The 14,972-nt window shown below is 27.0% G+C and overlaps 1 long non-coding RNA gene across 2 annotated transcripts; it reads right to left on the reverse strand.

Moving 5' to 3' along the window:
• Positions 1-7,535: 7,535 nt before the first annotated feature.
• LOC141716585 (uncharacterized) lies at positions 7,536-8,331 on the reverse strand. 2 transcript variants are annotated; one of them, XR_012573256.1, is made up of 2 exons: positions 8,230-8,331; positions 7,536-7,692 (listed from the first exon to the last, which is right to left on the reverse strand). It is a non-coding gene; the product is annotated as an uncharacterized LOC141716585 (long non-coding RNA). The 2 variants fall into 2 exon arrangements; XR_012573255.1 differs by having other exon boundaries at positions 8,174-8,308.
• Positions 8,332-14,972: the final 6,641 nt, after the last annotated feature.

Genomic DNA, 14,972 nt, shown 5'->3' on the forward strand with positions numbered 1-14,972 from the left:
TCCAAGCACAGCATTCGCTTGCGCTACCACCTCAGTTTTCTTCGCTTTCTTTGTAGGGCAATCCTTACTCCAGTGCCCAACCTACCCATAAGACCAACACAATTTGTTTGCCTTGGGTTTCTTGGCCTTGTCCTTGTCACTCTTAGGTTTATTACTATTAACTTTCTTAGCAACAACCTTCCTTTTCTGTCCTACAGTTGCTACGTTTACCTTCGAGGTACCGTGCTCAATTGGCATCACATGTCCCTGTTTGGACTTGTGTTATTCTTGGACCGAGATGTCCAACATAAGGTTGGTCCAGATGATCTCTCATTTCTGTCTTTTCAGGGAGAGAGAGAACTCTTCCCAAGACTTCAGGAGCTTTTCAATCACGCTCATAACCTTGTACTTCTCAGGGAGGTCCATTCCAAACTGCTTCAAAGCATGCACTATCATCTCGAACTCATGCACTTGCTCAGTCATGGACTTATTGTTCACCAGCTTGAACTCAAGGAACCTTGCCACATAATACTTTTCCAGACCTTGTGAGTCAGTATTATGTGTCTGGTCCAGCTTCTCCCATAAGAGTTTTGCAGAGTAGGCATCAGAATAGAAATCAAACAAAGTGTTTGTTAGAGCAACCAAAATGGCCGCCCTAGCCACCCCACCCTTCTCAGCCCACTTCGCAAAAGCCTTAACCGTGTCAGCCTTCTCTTGATCTACAACCGGTTTCTCATATTCCAAAACCGGCCATAAACCCTTTATAGTCAACCACAATTTCATCTCTTTCTGCCAGCGAGAAAAGCCGATGCCACCATTGAATTTCTCCGATAAACCAGTTAATTCAACGGCTTGCGGAAAACTATAAGTGGTCCAATCTATGGCCCCAACAGTTGCACCAGAACTACTGTCACTACGAACGGGAAACTCAGTTTCGCTAACCATTATTACGCTAAATAATATATAACCAATTATCTCTTCAAGAATGTTGGAAATATTCAATATTACAACAGCATAGAGACAATTATATAACATATTTAACAAACCAAGGCCAAGATAACAATTAACGAAACAAAACATGTAGGTAAACAACATGCATATTAGTAACTGAAAGAACAAAGAAAGAACAGAAAGCGTACCAGTAACCATAGCTTTAACACAGTGAAAAGAAACAGAAAAACAGTGGTAGCCAACAGGTATAATGAAATAAGAAAACTAATCAGCTGACTCTCCAGGCCTTGCTCGAAGCCCTGACTGCTCTTGAAGAGATAATAGCCCCACCTGCTGCGTTGGGTTGCTTGCAATGCCTCCTCCAGGATAAAACAGCTCCGGACTTGATATTCACAGCAACAACAAATCCTACTTCGACTAACACCTCAGTCGCCGGAAAAATCAGTAGCTCAGAACTTGTGTTTTAGGAGAGAAAAGAGAGCAGAGAGGAGAAGAAGAGAATGTAGGTGTGGTATATTTTCATCAACAACTTAGGCTTCTATTTATAGTAGAGGCTAAGTGTAACTGACCACTTTGATATTAATAGACTTTAATATCAGAAGTCAAAACTGCTCATTTAATACATAAATCAAAACTCCTGATTTTGAATTTAAATAAAATGTAACAACTTTTGTATTTAATCCACACATAAAATAATTTTTAATATTTTCAATTATGAATATATATTATCAGTTACATGTCCAGATTCATTGAATCTGACTCGGCTCACTTACAAAGTGGCCAAGCCCAACAGAAACAATAACCCAGCCCGACTGATTAATAAATTCTAATTAAAAAAATTAAATTAAAAATAAATAAAATCCTCACTTTATTTATTTTCAATGTGGGACAAATGACACATTCTCCATTTCAAGCTTTTACAAGCTACTAATTTCAACTATATTTCTCCATGAATTTCACTAAGAAAATACTTAAATCCATATATAAAATTTCAAGTTCACATATCATGGAACAACTTTCAATCATTAGATTTTAGGATTATCATAAAGAACATAATAAAATTATAATCTAAAATTCATTTTTATAACACATTTAACATATTAAAATTAAAACAGGTGTTCGAATTTATAGAGAAAAAATAGTTCTAATTTATACAAAATACAATGATTGAAAATTTTATCGTACGTAGAATAAGTGTTCGAATTTATAGAGGAATAAAATTAAAATTTATTTATATCCGAGATAAACAAATGTATTCGATTCAAATTTATGTAGAAGTAGAATTAGATTCTCGAGCCTATATAATCAGCCAAGTCTTGAAACTTCACTAGACCATCTTAATCTATTGGTTAAATCTTAGAGATTAATTTAGTCTTTACATTTATATCACGCTGATTTATGTTCGCATTTATATTTAATTGCATTGATTTCTTGTTTGAACTAGAAACAATCTATTATTATTTAACAAACATGATATGCGAGAGGCTGGGTTACATCCAATACGAATTAGAAAATAAATTCATATTTATATGAATTAGGCTTTTGATTTTATACTAGACGAGGATATTCAAAATTGACAAGATCTCTTCTATATATAATAGGAGAATAAGAGGATAATATTCATCAGATTAAAAAGTCTCATTGAAAAGACTAAACTACCCATGTTTTTAATATTTATATAAAAGATGTGGTTTATGGGAATCGAACTCAAGATATTTCATTCTTAAATATACAAGCTCATACAACTACACCATATTGTCAAATGTGTTTTTTATCATATACATAATATGTAACTATGCTAAATGAATATTTTATTTAACCTTAAAGGTAGTTACTTGAATTTCGCAAAAAAAAAGTTATTTGAATATTTGAACAATAAATTTTAAAGAATTGAATTCCAGATATAAAGTTAGCCACAGTATATAAATGGATTATTATCTTATTTATTAATCATTTTTTAGTTTAAAAATATATCTCATATATTTTTAACATATTTTTTATAATAAAAAGTAATTAAAATGTACATATATAATTTTTTTTAAAAAAAATATTAAAAATAGAATCGCTTATATATAATTAATCTATATTGATATTACATATTTAGATAAGTTCGAATTATAATGAATCACTGCATTTTAGTTTATTTCAAATTTAAAATCAGAACTTGCATATTATTAAAAAAATACTCAAAATTTGACTACATGACCCGGCCGAAAAACATCATCACATTCTACATTTAGCAAATTTAAATTACAAGCTTGGCGAATATCTTACCAATAATGTGAAATATTTTAATATCTTATGTTAATAAAAATTAATGTGTTTGAGGTCTTAATGGGATCAAGTCAATTGATTATTTTTATTAAAATTACTAACTTTACTCGTAGCGCATTATTGTTTGGGGACTTGTCCCGATTTTAAAAATATTCAAAATTTGATATGAGATCTCACGAGATTTGTTAAAACTACGATGATATACTATATCGATTTATTTTTTAATTTTCACTTAAAAAACTAACTTTTTAAAAAGAATTATTCTAGATAAGCGATATTCATTGATCAAGATAATATTGTACAAATATTTTGAATTATTTTAATATTTTAAATTATTCAAACAAAAGTTATATCTATACTATATTGTAGCATTTGATTCAATATATTTTATACTATTTAAATATATATATATATATTGTTCAATAATTTGAAGGAATTAACCAATTCAACTGATATTTATAAAACTTTATCGAATTGAAAAATATTTAATTTTAGGAGAATAGTATACAATGTTATCAAATTATAATATGAAGAAATATAAGAGTCGTAATGAAAAAAACTTAAAAACGGTTTAAATAACAATATAATTACAATATTTCCTTCGAATTCTTGAAAAAAATCATGAATATCAATAATAAGTCTTTACAATTTATAATTTAATTTTATGTTAGTACCATGATTGATACTCGGTTGTGTAAAATTTAAATATGGGTTGTTTGTCAGTGATAATGTGAATACCGTGTATAAATTGTTGTAATTTATTTATTACATAATTTTATTTTTTAATAATTATAAATGCATGTTATTTAAGTAATCAATTGTCTCACTAAATGTTAATAATGATTATACATGTACATAAATCAGATATTTAACATATAAATTATTGAAACCATCATAATTTATTAAGAAATGTAATATACGGTCATTTACATACTAACACACACACATATATAACTTAATCTTCCTTTGTTATCATTAGTGTAAATAAAAAAACTAAAATTTTTTCATACAAACATACGTCGAATTTCAAAAACTAACAATTTTCATTAAAATCTACTTTTATATAATCAATATTATAAATTTTACATTATTGTATATTATGTTGCAAGTCATTCTGATTTCAGTTATGCATTTTTTTTAAATTGAGTAAGTTAATTTTAAGTTAGTAGTGAACTCAGTAATAATAGAGACAAGTACATATAGTTTATTTAAATAAAATTCAATTTTTTGATCAATTCTATATTCAACATATATGTTAATTTTTAATTTTTTCTTTGTAAACATAGTAACGACATTCTATAGATTAAATTTAATCATTTCCTTTAAAACGTACACTAACTACCCTATTTATATTCATTTATTAAATATAAATTATATTATACAAACAATAATATATATATATATATATTGCTTAATAAGCTATATTAGAAACGTTGTGCAATTTATATATATATATATATTGCTTAATAAGCTATATTAGAAACGTTGTGCAATTTGGTAATGTCTTATTTGAAAATAATACGCATTGATAAATAATAAACTTGTATTTGATATATGTTAAATATTGTACAACATTTACCAATAAGAAAATAACTAAGAACTTTATAACTACATAATGTATAAAAAAAACTCTATAAAAATGACATGTGCCTCGCACGGGTTATTATGCTAGTTATATATTCAAAGCAAACAATTTTTGACTAGTATTATGTTTGACATGAGGGTGGCTTAAATTAATTTTTATTTAAATTTTAATATTAATTCATATCGGAACTTATAAAAGGTTTGTGTGATAAGGAAGATATTGATACGTGAAAAGTTGAAAACGAGTCAATAGATTAGACTTAATGGCTTATGATTACCATGCACGAGTTTAATGCATGTATAAGTCCTCGATTGTATACAAGTAAAATTCAAATGTATCCTAATTTTAAAAAGAAGAAGAGTTTGATTTTTTTTAAAAACTGTATCATTATTTATAAGATTCCTTTTAACAAATTAAATGCTTATAAAATCATGTATAATCAAAGGAGAGTAATTTGTATTTATAAAGAAAAATTGTATTACTATTTAACAAGGATGAGATGCGAGAGTTTAGGTGTAAACCCATTCGAACTAAAAAACATATTAATATTTATATGAAATTAGGTTTTTAATTTTATACGAGACAAGTAAATACGAAATAGACAAGGTTATATATTCGAAACAGACAATTAATATTATATTTGACAGGAGGGGGCTCAAATTATTTCTTATCTGAATTATAATATTTATTCATATTATAATTTATAAAAAAAATCATGAGATGGGAAATATCTTGGTCCGTGAAAATTTGAAGGTAAGTCAATAGATTAGAATTTAATGAAAATTTATCAGTATTTATAAATGAAAGGGGTTCAGATTATTTCTTTAAGAAATTATACGTTTATAAATACCCGTAAAATCAAAGTAGAGTACTTTGTATTTATAAAGAAAAATTGTATTATTATTTATTAAGGATGAGATGTGAGAGGTTAGGTAAAGTCCTATTCGAACTAGAAACCACATTCATATTCATATGAAATTAGGTTTTCAATTTTCTACTAGACAAGTATATTCGAAGTAAACAAGGTTATATATTCTAATCAATTTAGTGTGTAATGGGAGAGCGACTCAAATTAATATTTGTCTAAATTATAATATTAATTCATTTCATAATTTATATAAAAAAATACATGACATATGAAATATCTTGATATGTGGAAAGTTGAATATGAGTAAATATATTAGAGTTAGTGTCTAACAAATACCATGCATGAGCTGAAATCCATATACAAGTTTCGGTTCCCTCTTTTTATAAAATTCACGTATTCAAGTAAATTCACATATATCCTAATTTATAAAGGAGAAGAATTCAGATTTTAAAGAAAATGTATCAGTATTTATAAGGGGTTCAGATCATATTTTAACAAGTTATAAGTCTAAAATACCTGGATAATCAAAGTAAAGTAGTTCGAATCTATAAAGAAAAATGTATTATTATTTAATAAGGATGCGATGCGAGAGATTATGTGACATAATATTCGAGCTAGAAAATACATTCATATTTATATAAAGTTAAGTTTTAGATTATATACTAGACAAAATGATTATTCAAAACAAAAACTATTTGATGGGTGTGTGGCTCAAATTAAATTTTATCTAAATTATTTAATTCATATCAAAATTTAAAAGAAAATTTAAACGCCGTCGAAACGCGGCTTTATTTACTAGTTCTATTTTAACTTGAGAATAATTAAGGGGACATATTTTGTTGTTGAAGGTGTAAATGATTTAACTATATTTTTACAATAACTCGGCCAGTTCTGTTTTAACTTGAGAATAATTAAGGGGGCATGGTTGTTGTTGAAGGCGTGAATGATTCAGCTATAATTTCTCCAATAACCCGTCCAGATAAATCTCAATCCTCAATTGTCAAGGAGAATAGATCTTTGATCAATCAATTTGAATAACTAAGGGGTCATTTATTTACATCTTAATTCTTCTTAATTCTTCTTAATAAACTTGTCTCAGCGCATAATATCATTTGTACCTCACTTTTTCTGTCTTAATGATTAATAATCGTCTTAATCGTTCAAACGATCAATACTATTGACTCGTCAAGATTCATATAATTCAGATTGAATTCGTTCATCCATAAACAAATGGGCTCTAAGCCCTTGGCTATAATACACTACAACAAATCCGACCAATTTTTTTACTAAAATCGTCGCAATTGATCAATTACGACAGAATTTTTTCGTCATTTTTGCTCGAGTAGTAAGTTCAGTTTTTCGTCACAAAATACAATTTTGTCGCAAGTTAGTAAGGGCCCACATCCTCAATAAAATAATAAATCAAATTACGACGGAGTATATTCCATCATAAGTAATCAACATGAGACGAAAAATAATGTGTTATGTTCTCTCGCGGGACCCACTTTTAATGAAATTAAACATAAATTTACGACACAACTATACATCATAAGTTAGTAAATTTCAACAGAAGAAACGTCACATTTTAGGAATTAGTGCCTATTTACGACGGAATATGTGATGAACAACCGTCGTAAGTTTGTATTTCCAGGTTTTAAAAAAAATATTTAGCCTAGTACATGCCTCGTTTTGTCTCTACATACATGTTTATTGGTTCTGGGCTTTTGCATTCTGGTTTTCTTGCCCAGGTGGGCTTTTACCATTTCGAGTTGTTTTAAGTGGCTTCTGAACTTGATGCACTGAGTTATTCCAGTTAGGTTTGATCACCAGGTACTGCTCTGAACCTTCTTTAAGTTGCCTAATAGGCATGATGCTGGATGATGATAACTATATATATCTTAACAACTGATAGATACAAGTAAAATAAAGCAATGTAAAGCAAAGATCCTTCCCAGATTCAGCATTCACAATCTTGAACTTTCTTGCATTTACTCATTACACTCAACAAAATTATGGCAGTTGAGTACTGAAATTCCTGAAATAGATCAGAATTTATGTCAGCACCACTAAACAAAATCAATGACAGTTGCATAAAAGTAACATATATAGAAAATTTGATGATTTTATGGAAACATTCACATGAAGGTGATATACCATATATTATTATCAAGATTTAAAGTTCTACATAGAAAGCACAAATCTCAGTTACTTTCACTTGTTACCACAACTAAGAAAATAAAATAAGCAGACGGTGAACACAGGCATTACCCCAAATATGGTTTAATAACGGCAATCATATCATCCCTCAAATTCTTATCTTTCATAGATAAAACCTCATATAATAAAACTACAGAAAACCCAACAGAACACAACAGAACAAACCTCAATAATAAGGTGACGAGTCAAATTGTTAAACATCAACATTCTCAAAACACATAGCAATAATCGCACAAAATCAAATTAAAAAGAACCATATAAAATCCACATATAAGCATACAACTAAAATAAAAACCTACAGTCCCAAACCGAACAGTCTCATCAAAACACAAAAGCCACTAATTGATCCATATACCATATCAAATATATAAACACAATTGAAAATAGTTATTGTGTATATAATAAGAGCTCAATTGGAGAGAGAGACTTGCACAAAAGAAGAGAAGAGGCTGAATCTAAATTAGGGTTTTATTGAGACAGATTGGTGTTATATAGCCTGGGCTTGATTTGCAAATTAATAGTTCATAAAGGCCCAAGCCCATTTTACATATTGTTTACTCCTCATATCTAATTGATTTTTATTTTAATAAATTGAATATATTGTTTTTAAGCAAAATTGATCGACTATTGATCATGTTTGTACTTTTGCTGTTTTGCAACAGAAATTTAGAAAATGCGTAAGGATGTCAATATATAATTACAGTACTGGTTTACTAGACCACGGTCTTCTAAAATAAATTTTTGTCTTCTTTTTATTTTCTTATCTAATCTTAATCATTTGAAAATTATGAATAATAAATAAATAAAATAAATTAAAAAGTATGAAAAGTCATTTTCTCTTTAAACATTTTATTCCAATGAGTCGCTCTCTCATTATTCATAAATTATTATCATATTATATCATGAATGTATTAATCAATAATTAATGTAATGTTTTTTTATTTAATAATATAAAAAATTTAGAAACTTACAAAAAACATATTTAATAATATAATGATATAAAAAAATAGTGATATAACCAAAATTTCATATCAAAATAATTTTATTTGATTTGTCATTTTAATAGTCAAGTTTCAGTTTCACTAATATAATTAACTAGTGTTTATTCCAAAATTGGTATTTCGATTTTTTTAAAATTATTTTTAAACGATCCAACCATATGGATGTCAATAGATATATATTAGTGATATAACCAAAATTTCATATCAAACTAATTTTATTTGGTTTGTCATTTTAACAGTCAAGTTTCAGTTTGACTAGTACAACTAACTCGTGTTTATTCTTGAATTGGTGTTTCGATTTTTAAAAAAATATTTTTCAACCATCTAATCGTATGGATGTAAATAGATATATATGTTAGTGATATAACCAAAATTTCATATCAAAATAATTTTATTTGGTTTGCCATTATAACAGTCAAGCATGAGTTTGACTAGTACAACTAATGAGTGTTTAATCCTGAATTGGTGTTTCGATTTTTTTAAAACTATTTTTCAAAGATACAATCGTATGGATATCAATAGATATATATTAGTGATATAACCAAAATTTCATATCAAAATAGTATTATTTGGTTTACTATTTTAACAGTCAAGCATCAGTTTGACTAGTACAGCTAACTAGTGTTTAATCAAGAATTGGTGTTTCGATTATTTTAAAAATATTTTTCAACAATATAACTGTATGAATGTCAATAGATATATATATTAGAGACACAACCTAAATTGCATATCAAACTAAATTTATTTAGTTTGCCATTTTAACAGTCAATCAATCATGAGTTTTACTAGTACATATAACTAGTGTTTAATCCTAAATTGGTGTTTCGATTATTTTAAAAATATTTTTCAACGATACAAACATATGGATGTCAATAAATATAAATATTAGTGATATAACCAAAATTTCATATCAAAATAGTTTTATTTGGTTGGTCATTTTAACAGTCAAACATCAGTTTGACTAATACAGCTAACTAGTGTTTAATCCTGAATTGGTGTTTGGATTTTTTAAAAATATTTTTCAACGATCCAACCGTATGGTGTCAATAGATATATATATTAGTAATACAACCAAAATTGCATATCAAAATAAATTTATTTGGTTTGCCATTTTAACAGTCAATTAATCATGAGTTTTACTAGTACATCTAACTAGTGTTTAATCCTGAATTGGTGTTTCGATTATTTTAAAAATATTTTTCAACAATCCAACCATATGAATGTCAATAGATATATATATTAGTGATATAACCAAAATTTCATATCAAAATAATTTAATTTGGTTTGCCATTTTAACAGTCAAGCATCAGTTTGACTAGTACAACCAACTAGTGTTTAATCCTGAATTGGTGTTTCGATTATTTTAAAAATATTTTTTAACGATCCAACCGTATGTATGTCAATAGATATATATATTAGTGATACAACCAAAATTGCATATCAAACTAAATTTATTTGGTTTGCCAATTTAACAGTCAATCATTAGTTTGACTTGTACATCTAACTAGTGTTTAATCAAGAATTGGTGTTTCGATTATTTTAAAAATATTTTTCAACAATATAACCGTATGAATGTCAATAGATATATATATTAGAGACACAACCTAAATTGCATATCAAACTAAATTTATTTAGTTTGCTATTTTAACAGTCAATCAATCATGAGTTTTACTAGTACATATAACTAGTGTTTAATCCTAAATTGGTGTTTCGATTATTTTAAAAATATTTTTCAACGATCCAAACATATGGATGTCAATAAATATAAATATTAGTGATATAACAAAAATTTCATATCAAAATAGTTTTATTTGGTTGGCCATTTTAACAGTCAAACATCAGTTTGACTAATACAGCTAACTAGTGTTTAATCCTGAATTGGTGTTTGGATTTTTTAAAAATATTTTTCAACGATCCAACCGTATGGTGTCAATAGATATATATATTAGTAATACAACCAAAATTGCATATCAAAATAAATTTATTTGGTTTGCCATTTTAACAGTCAATTAATCATGAGTTTTACTAGTACATCTAACTAGTGTTTAATCCTGAATTGGTGTTTCGATTATTTTAAAAATATTTTTCAACAATCCAACCATATGGATGTCAATAGATATATATATTAGTGATATAACCAAAATTTCATATCAAAATAATTTTATTTGGTTTGCCATTTTATCAGTCAAGCATCAGTTTGACTAGTACAACCAACTAGTGTTTAATCCTGAATTGGTGTTTCGATTATTTTAAAAATAATTTTTAACGATCCAACCGTATGTATGTCAATAGATATATATATTAGTGATACAACTAAAATTGCATATCAAACTAAATTTATTTGGTTTGCCAATTTAACAGTCAATCATTAGTTTGACTTGTACATCTAACTAGTGCTTAATCCTGAATTGGTGTTTCGATTATTTTAAAAATATTTTTCAACAATCCAGCCATATAGATGTCAATAGATATATATGAGTGATATAACCAAAATTTCATATCAAAATAGTTTTATTTGGTTTGCCATTTTTAACAGTCAAGCATCAGTTTGACTAGTACAGCTAACTAGTGTTTAATCCTGAATTAGTGTTTGGATTATTTTAAAAATATTTTTCAACGATCCAAACGTATGAATGTATATATATATATATATATATATATATATATATATATATTAGTGATACAACCAAAATTGCATATCAAACTAAATTTATTTGATTTAGCATTTTAACAGTCAATCATGAGTTTGACTAGTACATCTAGCTAGTACTTAATCCTGAATTGGTGTTTCGATTATTTTAAAATTATTTTTCAATGATCCAACCATATGGATGTCAATATATATATATATATATATTAGTGATATAACCAAAATTTCATATCAAAATAGTTTTATTTGGTTTTCCATTTTAACAGTCAATCATGAGTTTGGCTAGTACATCTAGCAAGTGTTTAATCCAGAATTGGTGTTTCGATTATTTTAGAAATATTTTTTCAACGATCCAACCATATGGATGTCAGTAGATATATATATTAGTGATATAACCAAAATTTCATATCAATATAGTTTTATTTGATTTTACCATTTTAACTGTCAAGTATCAGTTTGACTAATACAGTTAACTAGTGTTTAATCATTAATTAGTGTTTCAATTATTTTAAAAATATTTTCAACGATCCAACCGTATGGATGTCAATATATATATATATATATATTAGTTATGTAACCAAAATTTAATATCAAAATAGTTTTATTTGGTTTGCCAATTTAACAGTTAAGCGTCAGTTTGACTAGTACAACTAACTACTGTTTAATGCGAAATTGGTGTTTCTATTATTTTTTAAAAAAAATCAACGATCTAACCGTATGAATGTCAATAGATACATATATTAGTTATATAACCAAAATTTCATATCAAAATAGTTCTATTTGGTTTGTCATTTTAACAGTCAAGCATTAGTTTGACTAGTATAACTAACTAGTATTTAGTTTTGAATTTGTGTTTCGATTATTTAAAAAAACATTTCATCGATCGAATCGTATGGCTGAATATATATATATATATATATATATATATACATATATATATATATATATGTATATATAAGTGATATAATCAATATTTCATATTAAATTATTTTAACAAAATATTTAATTTTTTTTCTGAAATTCTTGAAATGTCACCCAAACAAATAAATGCTGACATTAATATGGTTGGATCATGTAGTAATATTTTTTAAAAATTGAAATTATCAAAAATCATGTGCTAATTTATGACGGAATCCGTCATCAATTTTTATCAGCAAAAAATTTGAGAAAGTCAAATTTACCGCCAAAATTTTGGGAAAAAAGTTAAATTTCACTCATTGATAACTTACGACGAATTTTAGTTTCCATCGTAAACTGAATGTTCCAATATTTTCTGTCACAAATATTTCATCGTAAATTTAGATGAAATATTTATTTTTATTTAATTTTAAGTTAAAAATTTAATAAAAATATTTAACTTACGATGAAATGTTCAAATCATCGCAACTTCAAATGATTGTTATTTTCCCGCCAAATTATTTTGGGAAAAATTTAAATTTCCCTCCTTGATAACTTACGAAGAATCTTCATTTCCGTCGTAAGTTTGATGATCCGATTTTTTCCGTCGCAAATATTTCGTTGTAAACTTAGATAAATTATTTTTTTATTCAATTTCAATTTAAAATTTTAAAAAAAAATAATTAATTTACGACGAAATATTTAAATCGTCGCAATTTCAAATAATTTTCATTGTTTATATTAATAAAATACTAAACTTATGACGGTTTTGTGTTTCGTCATAAATAATTATGACGTTCTACTTTTTCGGTCTTAAGTTGGGCGCGCAATTTTTCCCGTCATAAGTTGGCTGTCGTAATTGGCCTATTTTGTTGTAGTGATAGTCAAATAGAGAGTCTTAGATCATAAGAAATAGAGTAAAATTTGATCACTAGAATGGCCGGTGTGGGTAAAACCGACCGTAAGTGTTGATTAAATTATTTTTAATCGGTTTGGTTCAAAATTGGTCGAAATTGACAAAAATGCCGGTTATCTTATTAATTTGATGATCCGAGCTACGTGTACAAGGGGCCCAGTTGACGTGCACTATTATAGTCAGTTTTACTCCCTCCGTCCCAATTTATCTATTTTGTTTGATTTTTTACGGTCAAATTGAGCCAACTTTGACCGAAAATTTAACATAGTATAATATCGAAAATACTTATAAAATTTATATCATTAGAAAATATGTTTAATCTACTTTTATATGTATATTTTAATTTTTTAAAATAATGAAAGGATGAGTTTTTATTTACGGTTAAAGTTGAGTCAATTTGGCCATAAAAAATCAAACAAGACAGATAAATTGAGACGGAGGGAGTAGTAAAATAATATTTTCCGCTCAGCTAATGACAACGTTGGTATTTGCTTTTGCTAAGAAATTTCAAGCTAGCTGCCTTTTTGGGAAAGCCATTGAGGACGGTTGGACGAAGATTCTAGCTATATAGACTTGTGACAAATTAGCAAAAATAAAAATATATAGTAGACTTGTAAACAAACTTGATAGAGAGACTACTAAGCTAGCATGATAATTTGTCATGTTGAATTTGTGCTTAATCATGATAATTTTACATGAATCATTTTCATATAATAATTTATAACGATTAAAAGTCTGGAATGCATGCTGAAAGTAATAATATTGTAGGTATGGCCATATAGGCACTATTATTGAAAACAAATAAATTTTATTATATATATACAAACATAAAATCACCCTGTTTACATGTTTTAGATTCAAAACACACGAAAAATGTAGTTGAATTCCATAAATGTGCTTCACTATAAAGCAACGTACCTAGAAATATAGGAAGTTGGAAATGGAAAACATCACCATTAGTGGCTGTTAATAATGGCAAATCATTGGAAATGACATTAGGATAAATTATTCAGTGTATTATTTTTGAATTAAAGTAATGGAGAAAACTAAATATAGGTGGGTGTGGGTGAATTAAAGCAGCAGCTAATGAAATATAAAAGATCGTACCTTGTCCCTCCTGTTCTCAAAGTCACTTTCTATTTCAATGAGAACTAATGTATAAGGTGTGCGATATCGTTGTCATCATTATATATTACTCCTTCCGTCCCATTTTGTTCTTCCTCTTTTGATTTTCGCTACTGTTCACGGTAATCGATTGACTATTAATTTATGTCTAATCTATAATATCAAACATAGTCATAAGTGATCTAATTGGATTCGTATTTATCAGTATTTTAATACAGTGAAATTTTTATATTTAATACTAATACGAATTTAAAAATATTAACAATCAAAAGTGTGCATTGACAAACGTGTCCAATACAAATAGGAAACGTTTTTAGGGACGGAGGGAGTACAAATTTTAATTTTAATAATATATTATTTGTAGAATTTAATTTTATATTTCTTGAATAATAATTTTTAAAATTATATCTAACGATTCTCATTTAATATAACAGTTTTAGATTGAGTGATCAATGATTAACAACCAAATTATAATATTTTATTTTTAATATAACAGTATAAATATAGAT

This window comes from Apium graveolens, chromosome 4 (assembly GCF_009905375.1).
Source record: "Apium graveolens cultivar Ventura chromosome 4, ASM990537v1, whole genome shotgun sequence".
Classification (NCBI taxonomy): Eukaryota; Viridiplantae; Streptophyta; class Magnoliopsida; order Apiales; family Apiaceae; genus Apium; species Apium graveolens.